Raw genomic sequence first — 18,836 nt, 5'->3', positions numbered from 1 at the left:
GAGGTTGTGCAGAGACCTCAATTTGTAGGCATGGGATACACCAAAGGAGAATGCTCGAAGGTGTCATATGCTTCCGAGACATCGTTGAAATCGTCAAGTAAAGAGAATGATGGGAACACATCCCCATCATCCCATGGCAGTTCCCATTGTAGGGAAAGTGTTGAGGCAAGCTCTCATCACCATACTTACACTAGAGACAGCAAGGAAAGGTATAACCACTCTCGATATTCGAATGTCCATTTCGGTTATAATCATGTTGTTAATTATGAATGTAAATCATGGAATAGAAAAACATGTACCTTTTGTGGATTACATAACCATACATTTTCTAAGTGTTGGAAAAGAATGGCAGCACACAAAAGGATGAGGCATGAAGACCCTCTCAACAGTAGGTAAAGAAACATGGTAAGTAGATCTAGAGTAAGAATATGTATTGCAGTCATTGCGATAGAGGTGGCAATCAAGGAGCCACATGTTGGAGGCTCCATCCAAAGCATCGCCTAAAAGACAATGTGTCGATGCATGAACCAGGTGAAACAATTGTTCGACAAGCAAAACCACCACAGGGAGATGACCCATTCACAGTGATAAGTGAAAAATGGTTTCTAGATATGTTAGCTTGTCATGGTCATGCTTTTGTAAATCATTTGTTGCATTTTAAAATGTAAAAGTGATGATGTGTTTTCCATCACTTGTTAAGCAACAATGATGTTTGATCTTAATTTGAATTGCATGATAAACTGTGATAGTGATGTCGTCTTTCCATCACTTGTTAAAGAAAAAATAGTGTTTGGCCTTATTTTTGTAAATCATGTGTTGCAGTGACGATGTGTTTTCCATCACTTGTTGAAGCAACAATGATATGTTGGCCTTCTTTTCGTAGCTGGGAGATTGTTTCCATTTCAATGTAAACTTGACCACCGAGTATGTGTTATAAACTCATGGCAAGTGTGGGATGCTTGGGTCATTAGTTGGTCATGAAATTCAATCATGTAATTTGCAAAATAATGTACTATAGGTGGCAAAGGTTGCAGGTGTCGGCTCATTGCTTAAGTCTCCGAAGAACAAAGGTGAAGGAGATGGAAGCGAGACCTTTTGTTGGCTTATAGGGGCCTGATCCAGGTTCGGAAGAGTTATTAGCCCAACAAATCCTGCGCTATCAGCCCTTTCGAAAACAATCCATGGAGCGCAAACTGAAGTCTCACCCGAGGTAGCAGGGGAGCGTGCTTGAACCAATTTTCCGCACCCTTGGGATGCCTAGATGTGTTTTGTAAGAATCTTGAACCGATCTGCGCTCTCGCGTTACTCTGTACTGATCTCAGGCTTCCGCATAGATCCACACCAATGCACTCTTGTTATTATGAGTTTATTATAGTTCATATCTGCTTCTTAAGGTCTTTAAGAAAACATTTAACAGAAATAACCAGTGCACGCAATCATATATAAGCATATATTCCAAACAAAAACATATAGATCATAACATATGCATAAACCAAAATGTAGCCAGATCCGCAATATTTCAGAATCAACTTATCTTTATTATTGTCTTTTCTTAATTACAATCCACTTCTTACCCTGTGCACTCAGCTGCAGGGGTCCGCACACACAACTGCAGACTCTACTAGGCCTCTGCGCACATAGTTGCAGAGCCTCTATCTATCTACCAACACCCTTAACTCGAACTTACAGACACAAAGAGAATATTATCCTCACAAACCCATAACATAAGATCTTCCAAAAAGCTACCTCTACCCTCAGAGCCTTGCTCTATTTATACAATCCCATGGTCCGTGGACCATGGGTAGGCCAACTCACTTCCTATTATTTTATATTATTTTTGGGTAGACAACCCTTTGACTCAACCTATTACATTTCGCGCTTTGCAGAAATTTTTACAATATCATTACCCTAACTTATGGTCTTTAAGCCCCAAAACCATTACACGGGGCCTCCGCCACCCAACAGGCCCCCAACACAATCATCGTGACTTGTCCTGAGTCACTCGTCAATGCAACGATACGTGCTGCCAAGACTTTGTGGTCGACCATCCCTGTGAGTGATGCACTATGTTCTAATGCTCCCTCTTTGTCTCCTGCAACGCTTCTTCAAACTCCTGCTCTATTGTCTCTACTAATTTGCACAACCGCTGATGCTCATTCTACTCTGCTTGGTTAACACAGAGCAACCCCTCATGGGATTTTAGCTCAAGCTGGTGTACCGCATACAGGAATTCTTTACACCATAGCAGAAAATGTCCAATATCTGGTCTACTATACACACTGTCTGTTGCAAGTTGTGTTGCATTTTTGAAAGAAATTTGTTGCTGTCCGCGAGATCCCAATCTTCACAGTACATCAAAGACGAACTGTTAACTGCAATTTCATCATTTTTCCTCATATTCATAGTCTTTCCCTTATCTGTGATGGGTCGCCAGCCAGCCCATGGAGTAAGCAGCGGAATCTGGACCAGTTCTGCTTCATGTCTAATAATTTTCAGTGCATCCCCTACCATCGGTGTTGAACTCTATGCGGAACCCATGACCATCGAAACCACACTATCCAGAAAGTCCTGCATCTTCATTGGCCATATTCCAACCCCCGAGCTTCCTCTTTTAGTGTCAATGCTGAGTAGGTCCATACCGGTGGAAAGGCACAATAGCTTACTTCACTCAAAACCACATATCATTCAGTGGATTCCCCCTTGTGATTTATAAGAGTTTTGAAATTCAAATTCAGTCATTCCTTCCTTTTTTGGTGCCGTAACGTTAAGCCTACGGCAGATTGTTCCGGATGTGGGTTGTACCTCATCTCTTAATTGCCAGTCGCTCACTCCTTTTTGTCATGATTCAGACATCTTGTGATGAATAGTGATAGCAATGGTCACCTCTCTACTTTTCCATGTAGCAGCGCAGCCCCTTCTGCGCAACCGCGACCCTTGTGACACACCGAGTCTACACACACCTTGGTTGTCGCGCAGCTCCCCCACAAACTGCTTTATCATCTGGCACTCTCTTTCAACTAGCTGGAGTGGTGAGGCTGTTCCTCAGTCGGTTAGTCAGGTGGTCGGCCCACTCGTGTAGAGCTTTAGGCAACTGCCATTTACTCTGCCCCAGAAGGGTTCTCCATTAAGCTTGGCAAGCTGGACCGTGCCTCCATCTGTGACTTATTTGACTACATAGGGTCCCAACCAATGCATTCAGAGCTTTCCATGGAATTTCTCGAACTTGCTATCATATAGTAAGACTAAATCATTTTCTTTGAACGTGTGCAACTTGATATGGCGATCATGCCAAGATGTTTCTTGCTATTTCTGTACCTTCTAATCAAATCTAGCAAAAAACCATTCCTCCTCAAGTTCTTCCAGTTTTGCGAGCCTTTCTTTCAAAGCCCACAGTCTACCATGCCTGTTATTGCTACTATTCGCAAACTAGGTACAATGTATTTCATTGGCATTACGGCTTCCCTACCATAGACTAACTGGAAAGGTGTCTGACCCGTCAACTTTTTGCACGTGGTTTGGTATGCCCATAGCACAGCAGGGATACAAAAGTCCCAATCATTTCGCTGCGCATTACATACCTTGGTCAATGCACTCTCCAAGATCTTGTTGAATGCTTCGACGGTCCCATTCGCTTGTGGATGGTATGGCGTACTATGTTGATGATATATCTAGAATTCCTCAGTAAGCGCACTGATGGTCTCATTCTGGAACTACATTCCGCAGTTGCTCATTAGAATTTTTGGACATCCAAACCATGTCAACACATTCTCGAACAAAAATTTCGCAGCTGTAGCGGCCGTGCGATCCTTAACCGGTTGTGCTTCCACCCATCGGCTCAAGTATTCTGTAGCGGTGATGATATAGCGTGTACCCATCTTTCCTTGAGGTGTGATAGGCCCCAAAAAGTCGATCGCCCATTTTTCAAATGGTTGCAGTGTCGTTTGTGGCTTGAGCAGCATTTCATCCCTCCGCGATGGTTTCCCAGTTTTTTGACATACGTCGCAGGCCTAACAGTATGCTTTTGGTTCTTGATGTAGGGTTGGCCACCATAGTCCAACACGAAGAATCTTCTATGCTATGGCGCGTCCCGCGTAATGTCCTGCAACCCCCCATGTGCTTCGGCAAGGATCTATCCTCGCTCGAATTTAGGTACATATCTGCGTAATATTTCATCATTGCCCATTTTGTAGAGGTGCCCTGCAATAATAGTAAAGTCTGTTGCGCGTATCACCAGTTCTTTCTTTTGCTAAATAGAATACCCCTGCGGCGCAGTTCCTGTGGTTAAGAAGTGGATTATATCCTCAAAGTGGCCATCCACGATGTGCATTGCATAGAGTTGTGCATCAGGTAGTCCCTCCTCTAAGTTTGTGGGCTCTTCACCGTTCTCAATTCAGGACAGGTGATCTGGGCCTGTGTTTAGACGTCTCGGCTTTATGATGACTTCAAAATCATATTCCTGAAACAATAACAACCATCTACAAATGCGCCCCCCCAACACAGGCTTATTCACTAAGTATTTTAATGCAGAATGATCAGTATACATCTTAAAGTGTCCCTCAAGTAGATAGTGGCGGTATTTCTGGAGTGCATATACCATCGCCAACCCCTCACGCTCAGTAGTGGAGTAGTTCTTTTTAGCTTTGGACAATCGTCGACTTGCAAACGCGATCAGGTGATCAATTCCTTCTACTCCTTCGTGTGTGTGTACTATGCCCAGCGCGATACACGACACGTCAACATGCACATGAAATTCAATGTCCCATTTTGGAAAGACCAAAATGGGAGCGGATGCCATCTTTTCCTTGAGAGTTTCCAAACTTCTGTTACATTCCTCATTCCAAGAATAAGTAGTGTCCTTTCCCAACAACTGTTCCATCAGTGCCATGATCTTTCTATGGCTCTTTATGAACTTTCGATAGTAACCAGAGTGCCCCAGCATGGCGCGAAGTTGTTTGACACTTCGCGGCACTTGCAGATTGAGTATGACAGCAATCTTCGTCAGGTCTACCATTAGGCCTTGCTTGTAGACCACATGGCCGATCAGGTTCTCGAAGGGGAGGAGTAAAGTACACTTCTTTATATTTAGCGCAATCTAGTGTCATCAGCAAGTATCCAGCATTAACCGTAAGCTCGTGATATGTTTCTTGACTATCCTAAATATGATCCAATCATCAAGATATACATCTAAAAACTTATGTATAAATTCCTTGAATGCAGCTACCATGACGCACGAGAATATCGTCGGCACTTTCTTTAGTCCAAAGGGCATCATAGTGTACTAAAAACAGCCCCACTCGATTGCGAAAGTTGTTTTACTCCGATCCTCCAGTGCAATCTTGATCTAGTGGTACCCTGAGAAACCATCTGTGAAGGAGTAGGCTTCTCGTCCACCCACATTTTCCAGTACTTCATCTGTAAATGGCGTCGGGAAGGGATCGTTGACACATGCATCATTTAACTTCCTAAGGTCCTTCTGTCTTTTCTCCTGTACAACCATAGTACTTACCCAGTCGGATTCCTCCACTGGTTCAATTATTCCTGTTGCAAGAATTTTGTCCAACTCTTCGTGGACCTTTGCTTTATATTTTGGATTCAACCGATAAGGCCACTATTTGATTAGCTTCATGTCTAGCTTCAGATTTATCTTCATCATTCCTAGGCCGCTGACGATCCCTTTTAGCTCTGTGATTTTGATCAGGAATAAATATTTATATTCTCGAAGTAACTCGACGACCTTTTCCATAATGGCATCATCCCAATAGTCCCCAAGCATTGCATACTTCAGCTCCTCCTCTGTACCAATGTTCACTTGTTTCATTTTCACTGGCACAGTGATGTCAGGGTCCTCGATCGCTGGTCCGTGAACCTTGCGACTCCCCTCTGTTTTCGGAATAATGATGTTTCTGGGGTCATCATCCTCATCTTCTATCTGCACATTGTAACATTCTAGGGCCTGTCTCAACTGACGCGACCAATCTAGCTGCACTATTTCTTCTGGTTCTAGTGGTACTTTGAAAATGGTGGCCTTCACAACTTGCAATGCATCATCAACAGTATCCATCCATTGGTCCTCAAATAAAAATGTTAATAAAAACCCTTCGTGCAAGATATCCCATTCGCCTGTACCATGTCAGAGTTCTATTTTAGTATACCAGTTCCTTGGGATGACATCCAAGGTATGATAAAATAAGTGTACCCACTCTGGCTGGGGTTCTTCTCCATAGGCCTGGGTCCATCTGGTGAGGTGCATGCGCAGGTCATCACGTCCATCGTATTTCTCAGTTATTCATAGTTCTGACGTTCCAAACCTTATCTGCATCATCCGCCTACAGCTGCGCTAGTCTTCAAAGGTTCCTTCATGTGTTCCCCACCAACGCATTGGCGTCGCGCGCAACACCCATTTGAATGCATCAAACCGTTGGTGCTTTGGTACCACGCTCTCAAACTTGGTCAGGAATTCATCCACTGTTGTCAGCCCATCGTACATCGGTAGCTCTCGATCCTGAGCTTTTACGCAATATAGCGACCTAGTCATCATGTTGCAGTTTAACATTGTTACTCTGTTCAACCGATTATGCCATCATTCATCTTCTTCATCTGAGTCTGAATTGCAGGCCTCTGCGCATTCACACGATATCCTTCCTTCTGTAGTCAGATTTACCCAATCCTGATCTCATGCATCTATCTTGTAGATATGATCCAGGTCCTCATCAATTTCCTTGTCGCATACAGGTTCAGTGTAGCGCGCTCCTTCAACCGGGTCTAGCGGAACGACTACACGTAGGGACTTCTTCTCAAATATCATCTTCCAATTCTTTAAATTAATGACTCCATTCATATCCATGGACCAATCTATCCCTAAAAAAGTGGGGTAAGGGCTACTGCCATCCACGATTTCTATTACCTCAAAGTCAGTTTGTATGCTAACGCCTTCTATATCTACTGTGATTCCTTGCAATCTCCCCATGGGCAAGATCTTCTATTGGTTCACCATTCACAATTCAATAGGAGACCATTGCAATGTGGGCTTGCCCATGCATTCCCAAGTCTGTTTAGGTAGCACATTTTCATCCGATCCTAAATCAGAATGATTTGATCCTTCTCATAGTTGCCAATCTGCGCCGTTAATCGCATTTCCCTTCCAGTGCGCAAAGCATGTTTTCCCAATTTTCAGACCACGCTCGCCTGACAATGTGCACCTAGTTATCAGCTCTTGTAATCCCTTAACCACCTTATTGTTGTGAAGCAATTTCATGCATGTCTTTAAAAAGGTAGTTAGCATAGAGGGATCCATTTCCGACATGGGTTGATCCGTACTACCTGGGGTAGAGACTTCTGCAAAGCTCTTCCTAGCTTCCAGACATGTCTCCTTGCAAACTCCTACGTCTTCCTTGGTTAGTTTCCCCTTATCCTCCCCTATGGCCACGCCACTTCTAAGCATCATGTTTACGTTGGGGTCTTCCTCTCGCGGCTCGGACCTCATCATTTGCACGTTCTGCATCGCATAGGTTGAGCGACCCTTTTTTCCCGTATATGCGCTATCAGTGTGGGGCAATCTATCATTTCATGATCCAACTATTCGCAGTAGGGGCACGACATTCTGGTTGGGTTGGTACAGTCATGTGCGTAGTGCCTCGGTCCGCCACAGTTATAATAGATTAGCTGCCTGCAGCTCCTTCCTGGCCCTATTCCTCCCCGTCCTCGTCCTTGCCCCTGGAACCCACCGCATGGCATCGCTGCGACTGGATCTTGGCCTTGCACCTCAGTCTGCATCCTGTAGGTAGGTGTTCAATCCATCAATAATTCATAACTACGACAGTCTCGTTCATCGTGGCCCACTGATCTGCAAAAATTGCAAAATAGCTACTGGGGGGTCTGGGTAAACTTTTGCAGTAGGTGACAATTGTCTGTGGTGTGCTTTCCTCCCACCTAACAGATCGCGCATCAGAGTGAGGGCGCCACACTTGGCCTTACCTATGCCTCTTGTTGCAATGGCATTGGTCCCCCCCCCCTACCAAATAATTCATGAATATCAAACAATGATCCTTATCGTGGCCCTGTACTTTACATTTTATGCACCACACTTATTCGCGCGCTTCTGGCCTGGGTGCCCTCTCCTATTTCAAACTCTGCATCTCCAAGCATAGATTTTGTATTTGCGCGTGGATCTGCTAAACTCCCAACCCAGGATCCTGTATTGGAGTCTCATGAAACCTCATCTCTATTTCTAATGCTTTAGCTTGGGTTGATATCCTCTGTTATGACAGTGTCATCCTCAAATGTGGTGTTAAAGACAACACAAACCACGAACGGTAATGTACATCTGTTAGCGTCATCTTAGCTTCTCAGATCGTACTCTTCAGTCTCTAATCTAGGTCCCAAGGGGTTTCACCGGGAAACATCACGATCTCCTTGAACCCTATTATCGACTGTGTCTCCGATTTTGGTCGGCTAAACTCCTTGTTCAATGCATCCTAGATCTCCGCTATCCCAGTATTAGGGTGATCACTAGAGTGCTTAATATACTAGGTCAGCATGCGATCCTGTAGTACACTTACCAAGGTAGCCTTTTTAATGTTATCGTCCGTAACTCCGTGCGCTTCCCACACTGCCCTTATTATGAACCAAAACTATTCTAGATCTTCACTTCCTACTCCTTTGAATACAGGAAACTTGATCACGCTTTCCATGTTAAGTTTTTGGTTTGGTGGAAGGTGTGCTAAGGCCAACCACGAACTCGTACAACTTTTGATCCAACCACTCTTCAATCCTTTTTTCATAGGGTTCCTCTATTCCGACATTAGACACCCCTTAAGCAGATCCCGGTCCCGGCAACAGAACCATTTGTTGGCTTATAGGGGCCTAACCCAGGTTCGGAAGACTTATTAGCCCAAAAATCCCATGCTACCAATAGGATCAGACAGCTTGGTTGTAATCCTCTCTTCTACTACTTCTATCAATAAAGTTATTTGAGTTTTCCTCCATATTCTTGTATATTTCTAAATCTTGTATTGATATATGCATTTGTATGGTTAATATACATCTGATCCTATATTGTTTATGGTTATAGATCTCTATGCTTTGATGGTATTATGCTGCTTTGACTCTACAGGTGTTCTTTGAAGCGGGACAAGTAAGGAAGGAGTGGCGAAGCTCTGTCAAAGGAGGGAGGAAACAAGCAAGGAGCCAAGTGAAAGACTGAGGTTGGTACTCTCTGCTTCTCTCTCATCTATCTCTCATAAAGGAAAACACAAGTAACTTTAGTTTGTTTGTTTCTAAGATAGCTACCCGTCTTAGTGGGACTAGCAGCTCTGAATGGACACTAGTTTTCCCGATAACAAAATGGCGACTCCGCTGGGGAATGAATAGTTTGTTTGCTTGTTTCTATTTGTTTTCTTTATAAACTACAGATGGAGCCTGAAGTTAAGCCAGCTAGCCTTTGAACTACTTTTGCTATGCAACTGCAAAGTAGATCAACGCTACTTCAGTCAATCTCTGAGTTAGTTTATGAACTGAACATATGACTTGCAAACATCCTAAGTGCCCTGGTGGTAGCTCAAGTAAGCTCATTAGATCAGCCACTATACTTTGTGTTTACTGTCTATGATTAGCTCAGCCTAAATCCCTGAACTAAGCTGCAAATTATGAGAAAAAACCAAGCTCGGACTCGTCCCTAAACCATCGCACTATCTCTCATTGGTAGTCTGGATCCATCACACCTCCCGTGTGCTACAGGTCAGATGCATCCCTGTTTCCCTGTGTTACAGGTGCGATGATTAGGTGAGACTATTGCTGCTTCCAGATTTTGGTTTTTTCTTCATTGTCTTCAGCTTTATTCAGTAGTTTTTCTATCTATGATCAGTATATCACTATTGAAACTCTCTTCCTTTGCATTATTCAGCCTCCATTGATAGAGAATTGTGAATGTTTTTATGTATTTTTCGTCATTTACAGTTCTCCTTTGCAAACAGTAGCTTAATCGAACTGTCGTCTTTTGATTTGAAAGTGTCACAAGTGTCGTTTTCAGTCAAAGAAAAGAGTGTCGTAAAGTCTTCCTCTTTTTGATAGTCGATTACACTTTTGCCATTGTATTTGATTTGAATTAATAGTATTTCAAGTGTCGAAAGCAATTTTAAATTTGAAATTGCAAAGTGTCGTCTTAGCCTTCCTTTCGTTTTTTGAATTCGAAATCGCAAAGTGTCGTCTTAGGCTTCCTTTCTTTTTTTGAAAAGAAAATTGTTAGTATTGTCGCTTTGAAAGAAAAATAGTTTAGATCTGTACTTAGTTTTCTTTTTGTCATTCTCACATTGAGGAAACTGAAAAAAAAAAAAATAAAAAATAAAAAAAAAAAAAATAAAAATAAAAAAAAAAATACATGCATGTGCATTTTCATTTAGACTGCATGCAGAAATTGATTTAGGACAGTGCATCTTAGTGTGTGCTCTCTGCTCTATGTTGAAAGAATTTTACTTCTCTTTCCTTAGTAGCTAGGATTTTCATTGCAAAAACAAAGTAAACGACTGTTTATCATCTTAGATTGCATATTTAGGAATTGTATATCTACATCACATAGTGAACCTTAAAGGCAAACTTCTTAGGAAATATCAACTATAAAATAAATTTCAATGAACATAAAAATGCTTTGGAACCTAACGCACAACATCTAGAAGTCTAGGCTAGAGACGTATTCTGGCTTCGTAAATCTTGGTAATTATCGTTTTCATTGTAGGTTAGGTGATTCCTCCTCTTTGATATGACAAGTGCCAGTACAGACTTGTGCTCCCACGTACCATCGAGTATATATTGGGAGACCACAATAGGCTATATCCTTTGTCCTTAGGAAGCCGTGTCTGCTACCCTATCGATCGCAATGCACTGAACACAGCATTCGAGAAGATTGACTGCCGTACCTTAAAAAGTATTCTGCAGTTTTGAGATTGGTTTGGTAATCCCTCTGTCTAGACTTCCAGAGTAGTCACTTTCATTCCTTTTCAGACTCCTTAAAAGAAAAGGTCCATCTGAGCACTTATCACTTTAGGATCATTAAAAATCGAAGGCGACTAAAGTCATCTTTAGCTTTTTCTCGACTCTTAAAAATTGAAAAAGCAAGTTGTGTCAAAGCGTCATAAAATTTATTTTAATCGAAATAACATAACTATTCCCTCATTGGTCTTAGGTTTAGAAAATGGAGTCCACAATCAAGGATTTCCCCTTGGGTGGAATCCTAGTCCCTTCTCTTCTTGGGGAGATGTTGGTGTACCTCATATGGCTACATTGTCCCTTCCAGGACTTACAATTGGCCTGCCAGTATGGCTTTTCTCGACCTCTGTCTTCAAAACATTATGATTCCTGAGCAATCAAATTAGCAACTAGATGATAGTAGAGTTCCCCCCCAACCTTATACTTCGTTTGTTTCTCCCTCTCCTTCTTCCTCTTCACTTGGTGAAGCTAGTAAAATTAAAAACCAAGTAACTGAGAAGAAGAAGAAAGGGAAGGAGAAGAAGAAGAAGAAGCCAACGGCAAAAGGGGGCAACCATGCATCGTCTAGCGAAAATCCACACACTGCACCATCCAAACCTAAATCTCCATGTGTCATTTGCAAAGGAGACCACTATCATCAAGATTGTCCTTGCATCCCATGGATCTTAAGGGACTGGTCTCCCCGCTTACACAATTTGGTGTCCTCAACCTCTGACGATCATGTTGAAAGTACACTGTCAACTAGTGAAAACGAAGTCAATGGACAAAAAGGAAGATCTAAATTTCCTTGTAGACTGTGTGAAGGCGATCATGCCCTCCACCGTTGCCCCTTCCTAGACAAAGCTAAAAGAGTCTTCGATAACCGTCCTACTTCACCGCTACAACTTCCTTCTGGATACAAGAAACTCTTGCCGAATCCATCACTAATTGAAAATCCGATTGACAAACCTTTGTTGTCGATCGAAGCATCTATCATTGAAGATAAACCCTCTGATTCCACACAAGACCAAAGTCAATAGGTCAAGACAGTAGTCAGCCCAGTCTTGTCTTTAGAAGGTCTACCTTTAGATGATACAGTCACCAAAGAGAATGAGAACGACACCGTTCAAATTCTTTTTGTTAACACAGAATCCGATGAACTTGGGGGCAATCTACCCATTCTTTTACCGCAGGAAGGAAGTTCATCAGAGATTCATCCGGCCATTTATTCGGTCCCTCCTCCAAGCAATCTAGGCATTTCCTTCGATTGGAATCTACTAGGGAGACCCCGCCTACCATCTAATGTACCATTCCGAATCATAGTACAAGCTTACAAAATGGTCATGGTTGGTACTATCATAGATGAAGGGGCTTCTCTGAGTATCCTTTCCTCCACTGCTTGGAAAGTGCTTGGTTCACCATCGCTTCTGCCTGAGATTCGAAATATGTCAGGCTTCAACAAAGGAACCAATCGACCGTTAGGGATCCTTCCAAATTTTCCTATAACTTTGAGAAGGAAAATCATTTATCTGAATGTGATGGTAGTCCAAGGGCCATTAGATTACAATCTACTCCTTGGGTGTGACTACATTTATAGCATGGAATATATTGTTTCCTCACTCTTTCGGGTGATGTGTTTCCTACATGAAGGCAGAGTGGTCCAGCTTGTAGACCAACTTTCATTCCCCAGTTCAAACACAACTACTAGTCAAGTGCCATCCCTAACTAGTCTTTTTAAGCAAGGAATGTCTCATCAATCTCCAATCCATCCACCTAATGAGTGCGAGTGATTCGGTGATTGTGACTGAAACCTAGGAGGCATGCGCCCTGGTCTGCTTCGGTAGGAAAACCCCAGATATAAGGTAGGTTTCCGCGTAGGATATATGACTAGTCTGACTCCCCTGTCCATTTAGGAAAATGGAAGTAGACTAGAAAAGGATTCCCCGGTCAAAGGTTATGTGATTGGCACTAACAACAGTCACATTTGTTCATTTCAATGGACATCGCCAAGGAAGGCTTTTGTCTGCAAATGTGGATGAAACAATCTTGCTAATGCAAGAACTTCCGTATGGTAACCTAGAAGCTCTATTTCATTATACCTGGGGGCATGCAAACCTTTTTTCATGCAAGTGAAAAGCGACCATTTATTTTCTTAGTTTGTAGGCTCTTAACCCTTTAAACTCGTAGGTTGGTCATTCCTAGTTTGCATAATAAAAGGCTTTGGAGCAAAGTTTCGAATGGGGCAAGCTCCCTAAAAAATGAACCTATCAATGAGACATCCTTATTATACGACTGGAATGAGCAATGTTTCCGCAAAGTTCAAGCTCGTTAAAAAATAAACCTAGTTACGTGCAATGTTTCCACAAAGTTCAAGCTCGTTAAAAAATAAGCCTAGTTACGAGCAATGTTTACGCAAAGTTCAAGCTCGTTAAAAAGTAAACCTAGTTATGATCATATGTTCCCCCAGAGTTCAAGCTCATTAAAAAATGAACCCAATTCCAGTAAATAACCTTTGTGATCGCATTACTATCAGCTTTTGAGCTTTGGTCGTGTTCTTACCATCACCTCCACTTTTTAGTCGATCTTCCACCTCCACTTGATTGTTTACCCTTTTGAGGAACAACTGCGACAAGTGATTCTATTAGCCACCTTCTTTACATTGTTGTGATTGAAAATTTCCAAACCTTACCTACAACCAGTTGCTATCCAAAAATATCACTAGTTCCTCAAAGATGAGTCTCCTTTAAGCTCTTTTCATCTAACTCATAAAATATGAAATATTGCCAAGAAATTGGCCTCTCTAGCTCGTTAAAGAGCTCGGAAGTGCCATCCCTCCTCTATATTTTAATCTTTTTGGACCTAAGGGATCATTACACAAAAATATCGAGCGTTTGTCTTGTTCGGCTCGTTAAAACTATCGAAAAGTCATCCCTTTCGTATTATTTTATACTTTTTCAGACTTAAGGGATTATACTACGAAAAAGGACTACTGGAGTTGCCTTTCCATCTCTTTTTAGACTCTCTAAAATTAAAAAGGACCGAGTTATTTTTGTCATTAAACTCGTTAAAACAATAGCGACAAACTTGTCCATGCAGACAAGAACGAGTTTCACTGTCGCTAGGCTCGTTAAAACATAGCGACAGGTTTTCCCGAAGGGAAAATTATAGAACAAGCATATGTTATCCTCCTCAAGCTTGAAAAAAATAAAGAGGTACTGATCAGAAATGACTGGGGAAAATTTGGGAAGAAAAATTGAAGAACTTTATTGGTAGCAAGTCGCTCTTGAACATGATTTCACTCCATCACCATGATTGAGTCAGGTTGGGTTATTATGTTCACCGGTCATGTCACCATTGGTCTTCCATACCATCCATTGTTGGGGTTTACACTACCAATCCATTCTTGTGTCACCGATATGTTCAAGAGAAGTCGCTCAGAGAATTCACCAAGCCAGCTAACATCTCATCCACTGTAATACCTTCACACTTCATTCCTTCATGACCGCCACCCTGAACCTTATATAATCAGATCATTTTCACCTCCACAAAATCAATTGCTCTGTTTCGTGTTATAGATGTGGGATTCATTAAGGCCCTCCTATGACGGGTCACTTATTGTCGACATCAGCTCATTATCCAAGAAGTCGACTTAGGAACAACCCTTTCAGTACTTTGAAGCTTGCATGCCTCAATGGCAAGTTTCTCACTTCCAGCGACAGGGTTACATGAATGGCCTTCGAATGGAAGATTTTGCGTGGTGTTGGACATCAACTCATGTATTCACACCACGTGAATTGTACTGTAGTACCTTAAGGGTCATTATCATTATTTGTGATTTCTCTCACGCCTGTTAACAGCTTACATCATTGGCTGGTAATCAGGCGATGTCTTTCCATGTTCGACATCAGAACATCTTTTCACATGGATCGACTTGTACTACGGGCGAAGATTAAATGAGTTTGAAGACCCCAGATCTAGTTTCATCCATCTGGGCTGCGATATATTTAGGAAAATAAAGACATCAAATGTACACCATAGCTACACAAATAATCATCCAAGCCAAAGGATGATGGCTCTACCAGAATCATTAGTCTGTCACACAAATAGTTGTCTGTCATATGTACATGAAAATGAATTTATAACGCTGAGCATGGGAATGCCTGCCTCAGCTAGATCATGAAAATGTTATGAAGATAATTTATTGTATTGTATCTTATTACAAGTCACCTTCCAGTTCGAAAAACCTTGGATCCTCATGATAAAGCATTTCACCCGACATCAGAAGATTTACAACCTCATGCTTTAGGGGGCAATTATTATATACATATTTGGGCACTGCAACCCCAATCTCATATGTCCATAAACAAAGGGCTTCTAAGCCCCTAAAAGTGTTGTTTCATACCCTAAAGGAACAAGGTCAGCTAATTACATCATCTCCCAGAAGTTCTCCTTGAAAAACTACTCAGAACTGGTCAAAACTAGGCCATACAGACTGCTCAGTGCTAAGGATGCGATGCATCTCACCTGCTACATGAAAAAATTGTGATGCATACTGAAAATCCCTTCTATAGGGTGCAATGAGCGAGAGCAAACAAATGGAAGAGGCAGTTGGCTAGGTGGAAACCCAGAGAATCTTCTAGAAACTACCCATTTGACACTTGCCTCTCTGAATTCACCCAGGGATGAGTAAGACATCATGAAATATCCAAGTGGAACCAAGAACTATCAAAGAAATGACACTAATAAAAATCCCAGAAGCTGACTCACCCACCTACAAATATCTATATATGGATCCCTCATCCTAGAGATCCAGAGGCTGGAATTTTGTATTTTGTAAGGAAGTGTTATTGGTTTCTCTATGCAACATTGTATTTTTGGATGATATAGCTTTTCATGAGGTGAAGAGGGCTTTCATGCTAGGAGGATGGCGCTGGATCAGACAGCTTGGTTGTAATCCTCTCTTCTACTACTTCTATCAATAAAGCTATTTTAGTTTTCCTCCATATTTTTGTATATTTCTAAATCTTGTATTGATATATGAATTTGTATGGTTAATATACATCTGATCCTATATTTTTTATGGTTATAGATCTCTATGCTTTGACGGTATTATGCTGGTTTGGCTCTACAGGTGTTCTTTGAAGTGGGACAAGTGAGGAAGGATTGGCGAACCTCTGTCAAAGGAGGGAGGAAACAAGCAAGGAACCAAGTGAAAGACTGATGTTTGTACTCTCTACTTCTCTCTCATCTATCTTTCATAAAGGAAAACACAAGTAACTTTAGTTTGTTTGTTTCTAAGATAGCGACCCGTCTTAGTGGGACTAGCACCTTTGAATGGACACTAGTTTTCCCGATAACACTACTCTTGCTTTTCCTCTTGATATGTGTTTGCATGTTTCATAGATTTCCTCAAATGATAATTGATATACATCACATCTACTTATGATATTAAGGAGATCAATCCATTCATCCCTAATTGTTCTAAGTAAGAGGGTTTTTAGTGTGTCGGATCCTAAATGATGTAGTTTTCCCCTCTTGACATTATACATGAACCTCTTTATTAGGTCCTCTAGACTCTCATCTTCTCTTTGATTCATTCTAAATATTTCTTCCTTAAGATCATGATCTTTATATTTTTCTAGAAATATCTTTTGCATATCATTACATGATCTTATTGAATTAGTCCCTAAACTCATGAACCATTTAAGAGCTCTATCCTTCAATGTTGTCGAAAACAATCTCAGTTTTTGAGTTTTTAATAAGTAACCATAAGATCTAAAAACAATTTCAAATTCAAAGAGAAAGGTTTCCAGATCCTCTGACCTTAGACCATGAAAATTTGGAAGAAAATCTGGAGGGATGTTCTTCATGGGCACACTACCATCGGTATCTTGAATGGAAAATCCAAGAGGATCTTACTCATTGTCATAATCTCCATCCATTTCTTCTACATTCTTTTTCATCTTCTTCCTCTACCTACAAAAGTGAACGGTGATGTGGCTCTTACTGCACCATGTGATCAAATGGGGGGGTGGGTTGGTTTTGGAGATTTTTTTTTGTTTTTGTGATTAAATGAAAACATGAATGCAGTGCACTTTTGAAATGAAATATTCCTAATGCAATTAATTTTTTGTTATTTCAAAAAGTAAAAAGAAATGAATCAAGGGAAGAAAACAATGCATACTTTGAAACCTCCCTCGCAATGGCACCAAAAAGTGATGAGCCTTGGTATTGCAACAAGAATGTTGCAACTCCCAAGGCTACAGACTTTAACTATCAAACTAGGGTTCTTACAAACTTAAGAAGTATCGGCACTATATGTGCAACATGCAATGTGTCATTCCTTTGTTTTCATGATGTAATGGAATGCATATACTGAAGTCAAATCCTAAACTAATTGCAGAAAATGAAATGTTCAAAATGGAACCTTAACCTATTGAGAGAAAGAAAGTACAAGGAAAGAGACTAAAATAAAATGCTAAAACACACCATTTCCTAACTAATTTCTAAGAGGATTTTCTTCAAAAGAATGTTAAGTTAACATGTATACAATCCTAGTATCCTAAGCATGCAGATTCAAACCATCAAACCTTCTATTGTTGTGCATGTAAATGAATAAAATAAATCTGTTTTTATTTTTGTCTTTTTTCATGTGAGTGTGAAATCTAATCTCTTTTGGTGATGTGGCAGGTGTCTTGGAGATGATGGTAGATGGTTGGAAGGTTTGGGATACCCTTAGGTGACCTTGTGTGGCTTCTTGGATTTTTTCCCTCAATTTGGCCTCAAAACAGGCCACTACAGGAAAACCTACAGGATCCCCTGAAAACCTACAGGATACAACCGAGAGAAAAATGATGGATTTTGAAGGTGATGGAAATATTAGGAAAGGTGGTTGGTGGATTGAATGAGGCAAGGGAGTGCCTAGGACCACTTCAGAACTCAAAACCAAAGTTGGGAGATGGATGGATTTGCTCAAAAAGCTTGGAGAAGTTTCCTTGTGAAATGATGAACTTGGTGAGGGTTTAATGACCAAGAAAATCAAATACAAATTAGATGGGACAAATTTTGTTATTAAATAGGTTGTCTTAGGTCCCTATTCCAAGTGGAATCACTCAAAAAGTCCTTTTTTAAACCATGCAAAAAAATAAAAAACATTACTAGTCGAAAATCTAGAAATTTGAGAAATGGTGAGCTAGTAAATCTAAAAAATGCCTAACCAAATCAAGTGAAAATGCAATCGGGTAATTTTTTCTATGAACTAGAATCTTTTTGTGATCTAATTCAAGTGAAACCAACTCGATTGAATCTTGTTAGCAAGCTCTAAAAAATAGCAAAAATGTTTTGTTCTTTGTTAAAAAGGAGGTCCAACAATCTATATTTAGGAATAAGAAGACTAATCCAAGTAGCTCAATGATTATTATGAACTTCCAAAGATTTTCCAAGGATTAAATAATTCTTGTGATCCTACAAAAGAACTTACATCAACCATTTAACACAATCCTACAACAAGAAATCATTAATACTAAATGCATAAATAGAATAAATAAAAACAAGAGATGCATGTGAATAAGCAATGAAAAGAAGGAAAGAAAATGATACAAAAGGGATCTGAAGCTCCTGGGATGGAGAAGCCCAAATAAATTCAGAGACCTATGGAGGAAAACAAGATTTAGAAGCTTAACATGACAACAATCTTCATTATTTTCATTAATATAATTACATCCCTGCAAGAAAATACAATGGCACTGCAAAAATATGAGTTCTCTCCACAAGAACAATAATGAAAATCTATATCTAAAGGAAAATTAGACTTGGTACTTATATGAAATGATTAGGAATCATTCCCGTGAATGGAGGAATATTTCCCCACCAGAATC

Source organism: Pinus tabuliformis, chromosome 1_1, assembly GCF_031772625.1.
Source record: "Pinus tabuliformis cultivar Carrire ecotype Pingquan chromosome 1_1, CPIR1, whole genome shotgun sequence".
NCBI classification, from domain to species: Eukaryota; Viridiplantae; Streptophyta; class Pinopsida; order Pinales; family Pinaceae; genus Pinus; species Pinus tabuliformis.
This window is presented reverse-complemented; position numbering follows the sequence as displayed.